Source organism: Triturus cristatus, chromosome 5_1 (assembly GCF_964204655.1).
Source record: "Triturus cristatus chromosome 5_1, aTriCri1.1, whole genome shotgun sequence".
NCBI lineage: Eukaryota > Metazoa > Chordata > Amphibia > Caudata > Salamandridae > Triturus > Triturus cristatus.
Window position 1 is genome coordinate 857,467,291 of NC_140587.1, and position 13,777 is coordinate 857,481,067.

Below are 13,777 nucleotides of genomic sequence, written 5' to 3' on the forward strand. Positions count from 1 at the left end.
TTCTGCATCCCTTTTGCTTCATTCTGCACTTTCCATGCTTCTTTCTGCACCTGTCTGTTGTCTCATTCTGCATTTGTCTTCCCTCTTTCTTTGTCCTTCTTGCCTGTTTCTGTATCTCACTTGCCTCTTTCTGCACTTTTCTTGCTTCTTTCTACACCTCTGTTGCTTCTTTCAGGAGTTCTCTTGCCTCTTTCTGCATCTCTCTTGCCTCTTTCTGCACCTCACTTGCTTCTTTCTTCACTTCTCTTTCCTCTTTCTGCACCCCTGTTGCTTCATTCTGCACGTTCCATGCTTCTTTCCGCACCTGTCTTGCTTCTTTTTGCACCCCTGTTGTCTCTTTCTGTACCTCTTTTGCCTATTTCTGGAACTCTCTGGCCTCTTTCTGCAGTTCACTTGCCTTCTTCTGCACCTCTGTTGCTTCTTTCTGCACTTCTCTTGCCTCTTTCTGCATCCCTGATGCTTCATTCTGCACTTTCTGTGCTTCTTTCTGCGCCTGTCTTGCTTCTTTCTGCACCCCTGTTGTCTCTTTCTGTACCTGTCTTCCCTCTTTCTGTACCTTTCTTGCTTTTTTCTGCATCTCACTTGCCTCTTTCAGCACTTTTCTTGTTTCTTTCTACACCTCTGTTGCATCTTTCAGCAACTCTCTTGCCTCTTTCTACACCTCTCTTCCCTCTTTATGCACCACTCTTGCCTCTTTTTGCACCTCTGTTGGTTCTTTCTGCACTGCTCTTGCTTCTTTCTGCACCTCTCTTGCCTTTTTCTGTATTCCTCTTACGTCATTCTACACCTCTGTTGCTTCTTTCAGCACTTCTCTTGCCTCTTTCTGCACTTCTCTTCCTTCTTTCTGCACCCCTCCTGCCTCTTTCTGTAACTATCTGGCCTCTTTGTGCACCTCTCCCACCTTTTCCTGTACCCTCTTCCCTCTTTTTACACCTCTGTTGGTTCTTTCTGCACTGGTCTTGCTTCTTTCTGCACCTCACTTGCCTCTTTCTGCACTTCTCTTGCTTTTATCTACACCTCTGTTGCTTCTTTCAGCAATTCTCTTGGCTCTTTATGCACTTCTCTTCCTTCTTTCTGTACCCCCCGCCTCTTTCTGTCTGTACCTCTCTTGCTTCTTTGTGCACATCTCCTACCTCTTTCTGCACCCCTCCTGCCTCTTTTTGCACCTCTGTTGGTTCTTTCTGTACTGCTCTTGCTTCTTTCTGCACCTCACTTGCCTCTTTCTACACTTCTCTTGCTTCTTTCTACACCTCTGTTGCTTCTTTCAGCAATTCTCTTGCCTCTTTCTGCACTTTCTTCACTTCTCTTCCTTCTTTCTCCACCCCTCCTGCCTCTTTCTGTTCCTCTCTTGCACCTTTGTGCACCTCATCTACCTCTGTCTGCACCCCTCTTGTTTCTTTTTGCACCTCTGTTGGTTCTTTCTGCATTGCTCTTGCTTCTTTCTGCACCTCACTTACCTCATTCTGCACTTCTCAGGGAGAAGAGTCTGGATATTATTTTGACGATGTATACCATTACACGGGATACTAAAATGGGCAACCCAGGCATCAGGTTTAATTACTGGATCAAGGTTGTTACCAGTAGCCGGATTAACAGATAATAATTCCCAAAAGCTTTTATGATCTCTCTTCTCTAGTGTTTCAGCAATTATCAACCATTGGTTCTTGTTGGAAATGGCCCTTTTTGCAGGGTTATCCCTAAACTTTTTGCTCCTTCCTCCTTTGTTTTTCCTGACCTGTGGTTGTTGGCTATAGGACTCTGGGCACTTTACCACTGCTGATCAGTGCTAAAGTGCATATGCTCTCTGTAAATTATTATTTGTGTATGCAAAAGGTAGGACAAGTACTAGTGTGGGTAACATGTCCTGATAGTGAAATACTGCCAATTCGGTTTTTCACTATTGAAAAGCTATCTTGCCCATTGGACAGAATGGGGACTGCTGTCTAACATGTTTACCTGCATATCTTCCCATAGGAGTGAGATAGAAAATTGGAGTCTGGTATCCCTGAACTCAGAATTTAATAACACGTATTTTAGTAAAGACATTCTGTGTTTGAAAATTGCACTTTTTGAAAGTGGCTATTTTCTTGTTCAACCTTTCTGTGTGCCTCTGCCTGTTTGTGGTTTGACAGTCTGGCTGGAGAGTGACAGGGGCTGGGGTGGCTCCAGGAGTCTGGGTGAGTCAGCACTAGACTGAATAGACCTATCTGCATTTGGATTGGTGGGAGGGGTAGCACATGGGCCTGAATAGGGCTGTGCCTGTCTTTCACAATGCTGGCTCCACCTCCTGCGGTGCGTCTGAAGACCCTGGCCCACATTCACAAAGGAAGAAGTTGTGCACTGGCAGAGTGCACCCAGAACTGGTTTGAACTTGCTCCAGGGCCCCCAACACATAGAGAACAAAGACCTTTGGGGTATAAATACTAGAGCTGAAACCCCTGTAAAATTAGACTACTTTGGAATCAAGGAGGAACCTTTGCTGAGGAGAAAAGCTGAAGAGCTGCAGGAGAAGTACTGCCCCTGCTGTGTGTCTGGGGTTGGCCTGCAGTTGCTATTTCTGCCAAAGGAAGGAGAAGGACTTTGCTGTGTGCTGTGTCCTGAAAAGAAAAGTCTCCAAGGGCCTGAGAAGAGCTGGCCTCCTGTTGCGGAATCACAGGGATATAAAAGTTTCCTAGGCTACTTCGTGATCAAGAGGAAGCTCTGCCAAAGAAGAACAGCTGAAGAGGCAGAGGAGAAGTACTGCCCTTGCTGTGTGTTCTGGGGCTGGCCTGCAGTTTGCTGATTTAAATGAGGAGAGGACAAGGGACCTTGCTGTGTGCTGTGTCCCCCTGCTTGCCAAGGACTTTGCTGTGTGCTGTGTTCGGAAGGAACAAGTCTCCAAGGGCCCGATGAGAGCTGGCCTCCTGTTGTGGAAACTCAGGAATATCCCGTCTCAGCGACACTGTGTGCATGTGCTTTCTGCAGCCTGAGACATTCATGAGACCTGTGCTGTGACTGAGTGTCTAGAAACAGTCTTGCGCCCTTCTATGATCAGCAGCGTGACCAGCAAAGTACTGCGCTCATCACCGGCCCGGGTATTTATTACCAAAGGAGTTGCCAGTAATCACTGCCTCCGGCCCGAGCCTTTAATTGCCAGAGAAAGACCTGCGAGCCGTCACCGCCGCAGACCTGAGTTCATCTGCCCAAAATCAAGGAGCTGCACTGAGAGCCGATCAGTTGCGAGGTGTCGCCTGGCAACCCGACTCTCCCTGCGAGGAACAGCCACCATCAACGAGAAGCCATCCAGCGGGGCACCCAGCCGCGAGGAGAGGAGAAAGAGACTGCACCATCCCAGGTAACTCTTGGACCAAAAGTCCAGTGAGCGCGCATGTGTCACCGCCTGGGAAGGGGTGCGTGTTGTGAGAGACTGCTTTCGGCCTCTTCCCCCTTCGTAGTGCGAGCCTCCGCTCGAGCAACCTCAGCGGCCCGTACTTGCCACAGAGGAGCGGAAGCTCCGGGGCCAGAGTTTGAGTTCCTTTTCCATCCTGAGAGTATTGGGGGCATATTTTGGCAATCACTGACCGCGAGTCAGTCTGCACGTGGCGAAGAGTCCATAACGAGCACAGTGAACAGTGCTGAACTGTACTTTTGAGTGTTTTATTCAGTAATCACCTAAAGAAGCAAGAACTTACAAGTGATGGTCGTACCATCTTGAAGACTCAATTATAAGTATATGTGTATATTGGATTTTTGTCGTTTTTGGTCTTGCCTAATTTAGATAAAAATATCTATATTTCTATAACAACCTGTGTGGTGTCTCACTGTGTTACTGTGGGTGATGGTGCAAATATTTTACACATTGCCTTGGGGATAAGCCTGTCTGCTCGTGCCAATCTACCAAGGGGGTGAGCAGGGGTTATCTACAGTGTGTTTCCCCCTTACCCTGACTAGAAGCAAGGGTCCCTACTTGGTCAAATGTACCTACCTCTGCCAACTAGAGACCCCCATGTCTAACAGTTCTCCTCCCATTCCCTTCCAGCTTTAAGTACAAGAGTTTTATAGCAGTGCCTAGCCTTTATAATATCTGATCTTATGACCTTTTTAACGGCTCTCAGTAGATGGGTTTTCCCTAGACGACAGGTTTTATTGAACCAAGATGGCATTTTTCTTTTAACTGCTCCTCTCTTCTGTTCTCTCATAAGCATGGCCTCAGTTCTTCCATGAGTTCACAGTGTGTAGCAACAAAGTTAATAGTAGGAATATTACATTTTAGTACATTTTATATAAAATGTAATATGTATGAATATGTAGTATTGCTTGTGTATGCAATATATTATGTTGTAATATGTTTTGTAAAAAGTGTAATTTGTTCTATATCCCTTTTCTACTTTGTCTATGAATTTTCTGTCCCATATGGGAGGGGATCCTTGACAGTCCGGTGAGTATAGTTTTTTTTAAATTTTGTTTATTGTTTTTTTCCATTTGTTAACAAACCACAACAACTATTGAAGTACTTATCAATATTATTAGTGTTTCAGCATTCTATGATATACATTTTGCACATTCATCCACGAACAGACTCTTGATATCTGTTTGAGTTTTGACTGAATTACAATTGAATATTCCACAATGCAGTAACACGCAGCTCCTAGACATTCAGCAACTACTAAACGGTAATAGCAATTAAACTGGCCACACATATGGCGGTATGTTGTTATGCACATTATTATTGTGATTAAATTGGTAACTGCTAGAGGGTGGCACCATCTATGGAGCCAAGCCAGTGTGTGAACAGGGACCATATAGCTTTGGGGCGGGATCGGGCCGGTACAAGTTCCCAATAATGTGTCAGTCAGCCTCTACAGTGAGTATGTGGCTTCCTGGACCCACGATTATATGGCTGATGGTGTAGGATTCCCCCAGTGCATTGTTGCACGCCGCTCTGCCAGCAAGAGCAGTAGCGCCGAGAGGCATCTCCCTGCACTCGACATGCTACGTACGTATCCCAACAATGCCACCAGAGTAGTGCGGTGTAGGCTATTCTCTGTTATGTACTCGATGTGCCAGAAGACCCCAGCCCAGAAGTTAGCAATAGAACGGCATTCCCAGGCCAAGTGAAGAAAGTTTGCTTGTGTCACACCACAGCACCAGCACTTTGTATCAGGTTTCAGTCCCATGCGGTGTAATTGTGTTGGGGTGCGATATAGACGATGTAAGTATTTAAAATGTATGAGTCTAAGGCAGTAGTTTGGTGAAAGGTTTTCTAGTTGCCCGCAGCAGAATGCCCATTATTCGACAGAGATAGTTTCCGCTATGTCTAAGTCCCATGCGGCATGTGCACTGGGTGTATTGATTGGTGATTCGCGCTGTGTAATAGTGTAAACACGTGTGACCAGTGTGCACGCTGAAGGCTCTTTTAGGACATGCTCCAGCACCTCTAGCGGCGGCGGGGTTTCAGGGAATGTAGCAAAACGTGCACGGCATGCAGCTCTGAGCTGGAAATATAACAGAGCATCTAGTGGGGAGGGCTGCGGTGCAGCACCTTAGTGATGCAGCATGAGGAATTGGCCATCTGGGTATAGATCAATGAATGTAGTTAACTCCTTCTGTTGTGCACGCCTCCATACGCTGCACTCTATTAACGGTGGAAGATATGGATTGTTGGCAAGTGGCATGGATTGTGCGTATAGCATGTCCAGTTTGGCCCTGCTGCGGATTCCCCTCCAGGTACAGCACAAGTTTTCTGCAGTGTCAATCTCTTGTCTGTGACGCTTGTATTCTTGAAATAGTGTGCTTGACAGGGGTAAAGGGGCCACTCTGTCAATTTCTATGGCTACATGTGGCTGGAAGGCTGTCGGGTGATGCCAAAAGGGGAGATATTTAGCCTGGGAGCAATATGCGTACAACACAAAACAGGAGCTGCCAGACCACCCTGCGCAAATGGTAATGTAAGAGGGTCCCATGACGCTCTGGGTTGTCTGCCTGCCCAAGCCAACTCAATCATGCTGGATTTAAAACGCTTAAAAAATTGTGAAGTAACAGGTATGGGGATTTTTACAAAGAGATGTAGTAGCTTAGGGAGGTTTATCATTTTTGTTATCGCTATGCGACCTGTAAGGAATAGAGGTAGGTGTTTCCTTCTTTGGATTCTCTCCTCAATTCATGCCATTACTTTGCCATAATTGGCTGTCCAAATCTCCTGAATATTTCTACTGATCCATATTCCCAGGTATCGCACCAGGCAGTCAGCCCAAGCTATTTGGAACTCAGTGTCAAAGGCTACTGTACTTTTCGTCAGTGGTGGATTTCGCCCAAATAATGTGACTCCCAGATATACCCCAATATCGTACCGGTTCTCTGGTGAGTGGTGCAAAGTTAGCCATGGGGTCTGTGATGTAGAGAGTGAGGTCAAACGCTTACATGGATACTATCAAGCCCCTGGTGGTAAAGCCAATGCCCCTATCGCATGATGCTGTCTTAATCATGCTGCCAGCGGTTCCGTGGCGATGGCAAAAAGTAGGGGGGATAATGGGCATCCTTGCCTAGTGCCACAAGAGATTGGGATTGGGTCCGATATTAGTCCATTTACTTTTAGCCTGGTAGTGGGTGAGGTATATAAGAGACTGATAGGTTGTATAAAAAAGGAGATTATACCCAACCATGTGAGCAGCAGAAAGAGAAATGTCCACTCCAGCGAGTCAAATGCCTTTGTGGTGTCTAACAGTGCAGCAGCGCTGAGACCTGAGGGGCGAGATAATGCAGTAGCGTAAAAAGTGTTCTGAGATTATGGGAGGTGGAGGGACCCAGAAAAAATCCGGATTGGCCTGGCCTCACAGTGAGAGGAAGCAATGGCTGTAATCTGTTTGCCAATAGTTTGGTGAACATTTTGCTATCGATATTTATTAAGGATAATGGGTGGCATGAGTCACATGAAGTTGGGTCTTTGCCTGGCTTCAGTACTGTTATAACTATGGCTTCCAGCATTGATGGTGGGAGTGAGCCCTCTTGTATGCTTCATTGTATACCTCCAATAATCGGGGACCAGCAAGGTTGTGTATTTTAAGAACTGGGGACTCTAGTTGGCAGAGGTAGGTACCTTTGACCAAATAGGGACCCTTGCTTCTAAGTCAGGGAAAAGGGATTACACTACTGGATAACCCCTGCTCACCCCCTTGGTAGCTTGACACGAGCAGACAGGCTTATCTCAGAGGCAGAGTGTTAAGCATTTGTGAACACATACAGTAATACAGTTAAAACACTACAGATGGACACCACACAGATTTTATAAGGATAAGTATTCTTTATATAGACTTAATACAAGACCACAAACGACAAAAATCCACAATACTGTATTCAAAATTGACTTAAAGATGGTAGAAGTAGCTTAGTTCAAGTTGATGGTAAATGCGACACGGTTCTCACAAAAGTACCTGGATGCGTAACGCAAAATAAACAAAAGGCTCACAGCGTTGGAGATGCGTCGGTTCCTTGCTTTGGGGGAGACGATGCGCCGCGCTTCATTGCTTGCGCAGAGTAGGGGATGCATCTTGATCCTTACCGGAGAGGAGGTGATGCGTAGATTCTCGTGCTGAAGCCCGGTTGCGATGCGGCAAGATGGCGCCTCGATGCGATGCGACAATCCGGTGTGATGTGATAAGATGGCGCCCTTGATGCGACGACGTTGAGATGATGTGACACACCCTGGCAACCTTGCGGTGACTCTGTACTTTGGAGCCGTGACAGCCCTGCGACATGCTTCTCTGATGATGCGACGGCAACCCTCACAGTTGTGACGCACTTCTCTAGTGATGCGACAGCAGACAGATGCAACGAACGCACACTTCTGGGAGATGCGGCGGCGGCACGCTTCTCCGGCGATGTGATGACTACAGCTGCGGCGGCGACACGCTTCTTGTTGCGTCGCACTTCCAGCTCCCAGCGACACGCAGGCTTCTGCAGATACAATTCCCAGCAAGGAAACTCAGAGGGGAGCTGGTGTTGAAGTCTGTTGTCCCTGAGACTTCAGCAGGAGGCAAGCACAAGTTCAAGCCCTTGGAGAAATATTCTGCAAGATGATGAAAGTTCTGTAAAAGTTCCTTCTCCTCTCCTTGGCAATGAAGACACCACTGCAGGCCAACCCAACAACACAGCACTCTGGCAGGGGGGCAGTCCAACTCCTACAGCTTCCTTTGGTTCTTCTCCTTGGCAGAGGTTTCTTCTTGTTGTTCCAGAAGTGATCTAAAGTATTGGGGTTTGGGTCCCCATATTTATACTACTTTTCTGTTTGTTCTCTGAAGGCAGAGAGGCCTTTGCCTAGTCCAAACCAGTTCTGGTCAGTCTTGGAGCACTTTGTTTTCCTGACTCCTTCTTTCCTTTCAGAGTGCAGGGCAGAGACATCAGACACACCACAGGAGGTGGAGCCAGCATTGTGGAGGGAAGGCACAGACCTATTCAGGTTCCATGTGCAACTCCTCCCACCCATCTACATGCAGATCTTCCTATTCAGCCCTGTGCTGACTCACCCTCTCCCCTGGATTTCCCAGCCCCTGTCACTCACAGAACCAGACACACAATACACAACCTAGCAGAGGCAGGTTGGACAGTCAAGCAAGAAAATACCTACTTTCCAAAAGTGGTATTTTCAAACACAAAATGTTAAAACCAACTTTACTAAAAGATGTATTTTATCATTCTGAGTTCAGGCATACTAAATTGGAATTTCCACCATGTTCCCTGAGTCAGTTAGGATTATAGGATATAAGATTGCAATAGTGAAAAACTAAAATGGCTGTAATTCACTATTAGGACATGCCACACACACCAGGGCATGTCCTACCTTATACTTACAATGCACCCTGCCCTTGGGCCTACCATAGGGGTGTCTGATATGTAGATAAGGGAAGGTTTATGGACTGGCAAGTGGGTGCACTTGGTCAGTCAGCATGGCAGTACCAACCTGCACATAGGCTCTGCAATGGCAGACCTGAGACACACTTTACAAGCTGCTTCTGTGGGTGGCACAACCAGTGCTGCAAGCCCACCAGCAGCATTTGATTTCCAAGCCCTGGGCACACATGGTGCACTGTACTAGGGTCTGACAAGTAAATCAAATAACCCAATCATGGAGTCACTAATCAATACATCAATTTAACATAGGGAGCACTTGCACTGTGCACTGAATAGCAGTGGCACAGTGCCCAAAGCATCTAAACCAGCAAACATATCAAAAACAGAGGAGACAATCAGAAAAAATGGAAGGGAGACTCACGCCAATGGTACCAGGTCTAACACGTATTCTTTATAAAAAGCAGCAGTTAGGCCATCTGCTCCAAGGACCTTATCGCCAGGTAGGCTCTGGATGGCTTTTTTAATATCTTCAACAGTGAATGGTTCAGCCTGGTATTCACTGTGGGTACTACTGAGCCACAGCAGTTCAATTGAGTCAAAGTATTTTATTATTTCTAATTCTGATGGGGTGGCCCTCGAAGTGTACAATTGACCATAATAATTCTTCATAGTGTCTAGGATATCTGTGGGCATGTGAACCAGGGAAGCCTCTGGTGGGAGGAGCTTGGGGATGTATTTAGAGCTGCTAGGCGGTTTAAGCAAGTTTGCCAGTGACTTACCAGGCCTGTCACCCTCCCCATATTTACGGGCCTGTGCATATTTATGTAAATGTTTTATTTCCCTTTCTGCCTCCTCTTAGTATGCCATTAACTTCCCACGGAGTTTGGCCAGTATGTCAGGCATTTTGGATTGAAAATACCGTTGTTCCAAATCCTGGATTTCACTCTCTAGCTTTGTGAGACAGTTGCACATGTCCTTCAGGACCCCGACCTATAGGGCTATACATTCCCCCCGAATTACAACTTTAAATGCCTTCCACATCACACACTCCGAGTCTACAGAACCCATGTTGTGTTCGCAGTAATCGTTTATTTTTGTGTGGATTTCTACTTTGAATACTGTGTCCAGCAGTGCGTTCTGTGGTAGGTGCCAGTAAAGGGCTGTATGTATGGTCTAGGGATTTGAAGTCAAAGTGCCACTGGTGTGTGGGATCTGATAGTGTACGCGGATTGTGCGTCACCTCTATAGCCCCTGAGTGGATGTCTCTGGATGTGAGCCAGAAGCCCAGTCTGGACCAGGCTCTGTGTTGTTGGGACATGCAAGTGCCCTCTCTGACATTCGGGTTCAAGGCACACCAGGTGTCAACCAGATAATGGTCGTCCAGTATAAGGCGAAGCGTGGCAGCGGACTATGGATGATGTGTACTAGGTGCATCCACCCTGTCCTCCTGTTCTGATAAAACAACATTGATGTCACCTCCCCACAGTGTAGCATTGTGTCCCATGGTCTAAACACCCTGCCACATCTGATTGAAAAATTCAGGGTCATTTGTGTTTGGTTCATGAGTATTAGCTAAAGTGATGTGCTAACCAAATAGCTCACCTCCTAAAATGATGTGTCAGCCCTACGGGTCTATGGTGACTTTCCCAGTTGTCCATGGGAGCCCCCTGTGGATTAAGATTGCTACCCCCCTTGAATAATTGGAGTAGGTCGACGCGTGTATTTCTCCTTATCTGTTGGCATTCAGTTTAGACAGAGATGTGTCGATTAGGTGAGTCTCTTGTATGAAATAGATGTCAGCACTGTGTCTATCCAGATAAGAATGCACTTATCTCGTTTTTCTATGGTCATTTAGGCAGCGCACGTTCCATGTGATGCAATTTTAGCAGTTCATGCCAGCCATCTCAGAATTTTAGCAAGGTGCAGTACCAAATGTATAGATCCACGCATCGCCCGCAATGAGTTGAACCAGGTAGATGTAAGTGTGTGTCTGAGCACTGTGCATTTCCGTAAATGCAATGGGTGTCTGAGGTCTTTGTGAAGCTATGTGTCGGTGGTGCTTTCAGTTGGACAGTCTGCAACATTAAACAACAACAATTAAAACAGTCCCCCCTCCCACACCAACCTCCCAAACAGGTTGCGCAAGTACCCCGCCCATGCCCCCCAACAAATGTGGAGTAGTGGAACAGCGCAAAGGGCTATCGGGAATCATCCCATGGAGAGCAAGGAGTTCCCAGCGAACATCCCTGCCATTTAAGGCTGGGTGGGCGAGCCAATTTAGTTCTGAACATGTGACTAGGTTGGTACCTATGAAGAAACAGGTTAAAGCACATCTGGCAATCCAGTACAAAAATGTAAATGTTTTATTAGAGCAAATGCAAGATACACCTGAGGATATGTATGGAGGGGCCCCCTAGGGATAGGCACAGTTTAGCATAGGGTGTAGAAAGGAGGGATCAAACCCTAGCTTATCTGAGTTTGGAAGGTTTCACATTCAGTCATTGCCACTCAGACGATCTTCCAGTGCGGAACCATTCAGGCTTGCGAATGGGCAAGCAATCTTCTTAGCGAATCTCATCGCAGCTCGAGCATCCGTGAAGATCAGAGGCTTGCTATCAGTTTGCACTTTAGCAGGGTAGAGGAGGGCATATTTCGTTCCGGCTTGCTGAAGTAGTTTCTTTGCAGGAGCAAGTTCGCGACGTGCTGCTTGAACCAGTTGGGTGAAATCTGGGTACAAGGATATAGTGTTACCTTGGTACTGAACTGTGCCTTGTTCGCAAGTCATGCACATGATAGTGTCCCGGTCTCTATAGTTTAAGAGGTGAGCAAGGAGTGGGCGTGCTGGAGCCTCAGTAGGGCCCAGAGTGCAGTACACCCGCTCCACAAGGAACATGCTGGAGAGGTCTTTACCAAATAAATCTTTCAACATTGACTCAACATATTTCTCCATATTAGAGATTGTTGTCGTCTCTGGGATCCCAGTCATTCTCACATTGTTACAGCAAGATTTGGATTCCAGTTCCTAGTTTTTGCCTTTCTCACGTTTAGAACTTTGTCCATATGTAGCAACTGTTTCTGCCACTCAGCTTGGCGGCCATCCGAGCTTGATATCCTTGTTTCCATGGCGTCGAGCCGGGTCTCATGCTTCTAAACCCTCTGCGTCACCTGGTCCATGCGTGCAGCCAGGGAGTCAAGCTTAGAGTCAATTGCTTTTAGGCTTGCCTTTACTTCTTTCAGCATGGATATTAGCTCATCATCCTGCGTGACGGCCAAGTCAGCTCCGCAAGTCTCAGTAGCGGGCGCGGTTCCCCCTTCCATTCGGCGTGCTGCACATTTATTGAATGTCAATTAGGGTTGTTTTATGTCTGTTTTTCCCATGGCTGGTTGATTTACAGTTAATGCTTTGTTTGAGTTGGCTCCTTAGCTTCTCCTCAATAGGGCCATCTGATTGCTTGGAGGTGCCACAGATCGGCATGTTGCCAGGCAGGGCCCCATGCGGCCTTTGCTGCAGCTGAACACTCCTCGATCAGCTGCAGCTGGTCCTCAGTATGTGCATCCCAGCACCAGGCCAAGTGTGCCCAGGTCAGGCACACACCAGCACACGGTCCCACCTTGGGGTAAACAGCAGCGTGATCAGCGGGGGCCCTCACACAGTTCTTTTGCAGGTTTGCGCTTGCCAGAGCAGGCCATGTTCCAGAGTTCTGAAAGGCCCTGAGGAGGATTACTAATTTCGGGGCCAGACTTCCAATGGGCACTGCACACTCATGGCCTGCAGTAGCAGGGTGATTTACAGGCCATTTACAGTTTGTGCTGGCTCGTTGGTTGCACCACAGCGGCTCTGGTCTAATGCTGTGTGACGCCCAGGACAAGCGCATCGAAAGGCAGGGCCCCGTGCGTCCCTTGCCTCAGCCCAGCACGTTCCAGCCTGCCACGGGTAGCCCTCAAGTTAAGCGCTCCAGCACCAGGCCAAACGGGCACCAGGCGGGCACTCACCAGCACACGTCTGCAGCTCGGAGCGACCAACAGCACGGCCGGCAGGGTAGTTCAATTAGTGCTTCCACAGGTATTTATCCACCATCGCGGGCACTTCTTCAGAGTTCTCACGGGCTCCGGGACGGACCGCAATCGTCAGGTTCGATCTTCCATGGCCACCGCGCTCCCCCGGCATGTCTTGCCCCATGTCAGCACCCAACATAGTGGAACGGGCCCCGGGCCTCCAGCCAGAAGCCCCGGGGGATCCGATCTCGGAGCACAGGCCTGGACCACCTGACAAGACTCATCAGAGCTCCGAGTTCGCCAGGTCATTACGCTCACCCTTTGACTGGTGACAGTTTCCCGCTGTACATATGCCCCCGCAGCCCGAGAAAGTGCTCACTTAGGGTCTTCCACTGCAATCAGTGCCAAAGGCTCAGCGTGGTCACAGCGGCTGCCTCCTCCTCTGCGGAAGCCTCCGTAACAGCCACGGGACTGGCCCACCAGGCTGCGCAGGCCTGATCTTTCCCACCGCTTCTGGAGGGCGGCCCGTGTCTCCCACAGCCGTCGGGTTGGCAGGATAACATCACTGCAGGTCCCAGGTTAGCCAATCATGCATTTTTCCCTTGTTTGTTCTGGGATTAGACAGTATAAGTGCAGGATATATGGGCTCAGCCAGCAGAGCACTCTCAATGAGCAGCCATCTTGTTGCTCGGCTTGGCCAGCTCCCCCCCCCCCGGTGAGTAAAACTACATGTGGCGTTCAGTCAGAAAGGGCCTGGCATTCAAGGGTCCCCTCTCATATGAGACTGAAAATTCATCGACAAAGTAGAAAAATAGATGTAGTAGTTTTTGGACTTTGTAGCCACGTAACCGTTGTACAAAATATTTTTTCTGTATAACACCGCAGTCTGTACTTATTGGAGGACCTTTGAAGGGCTTATCCATAAAGGGACAATTGCCTCATACAAGATCAGTTC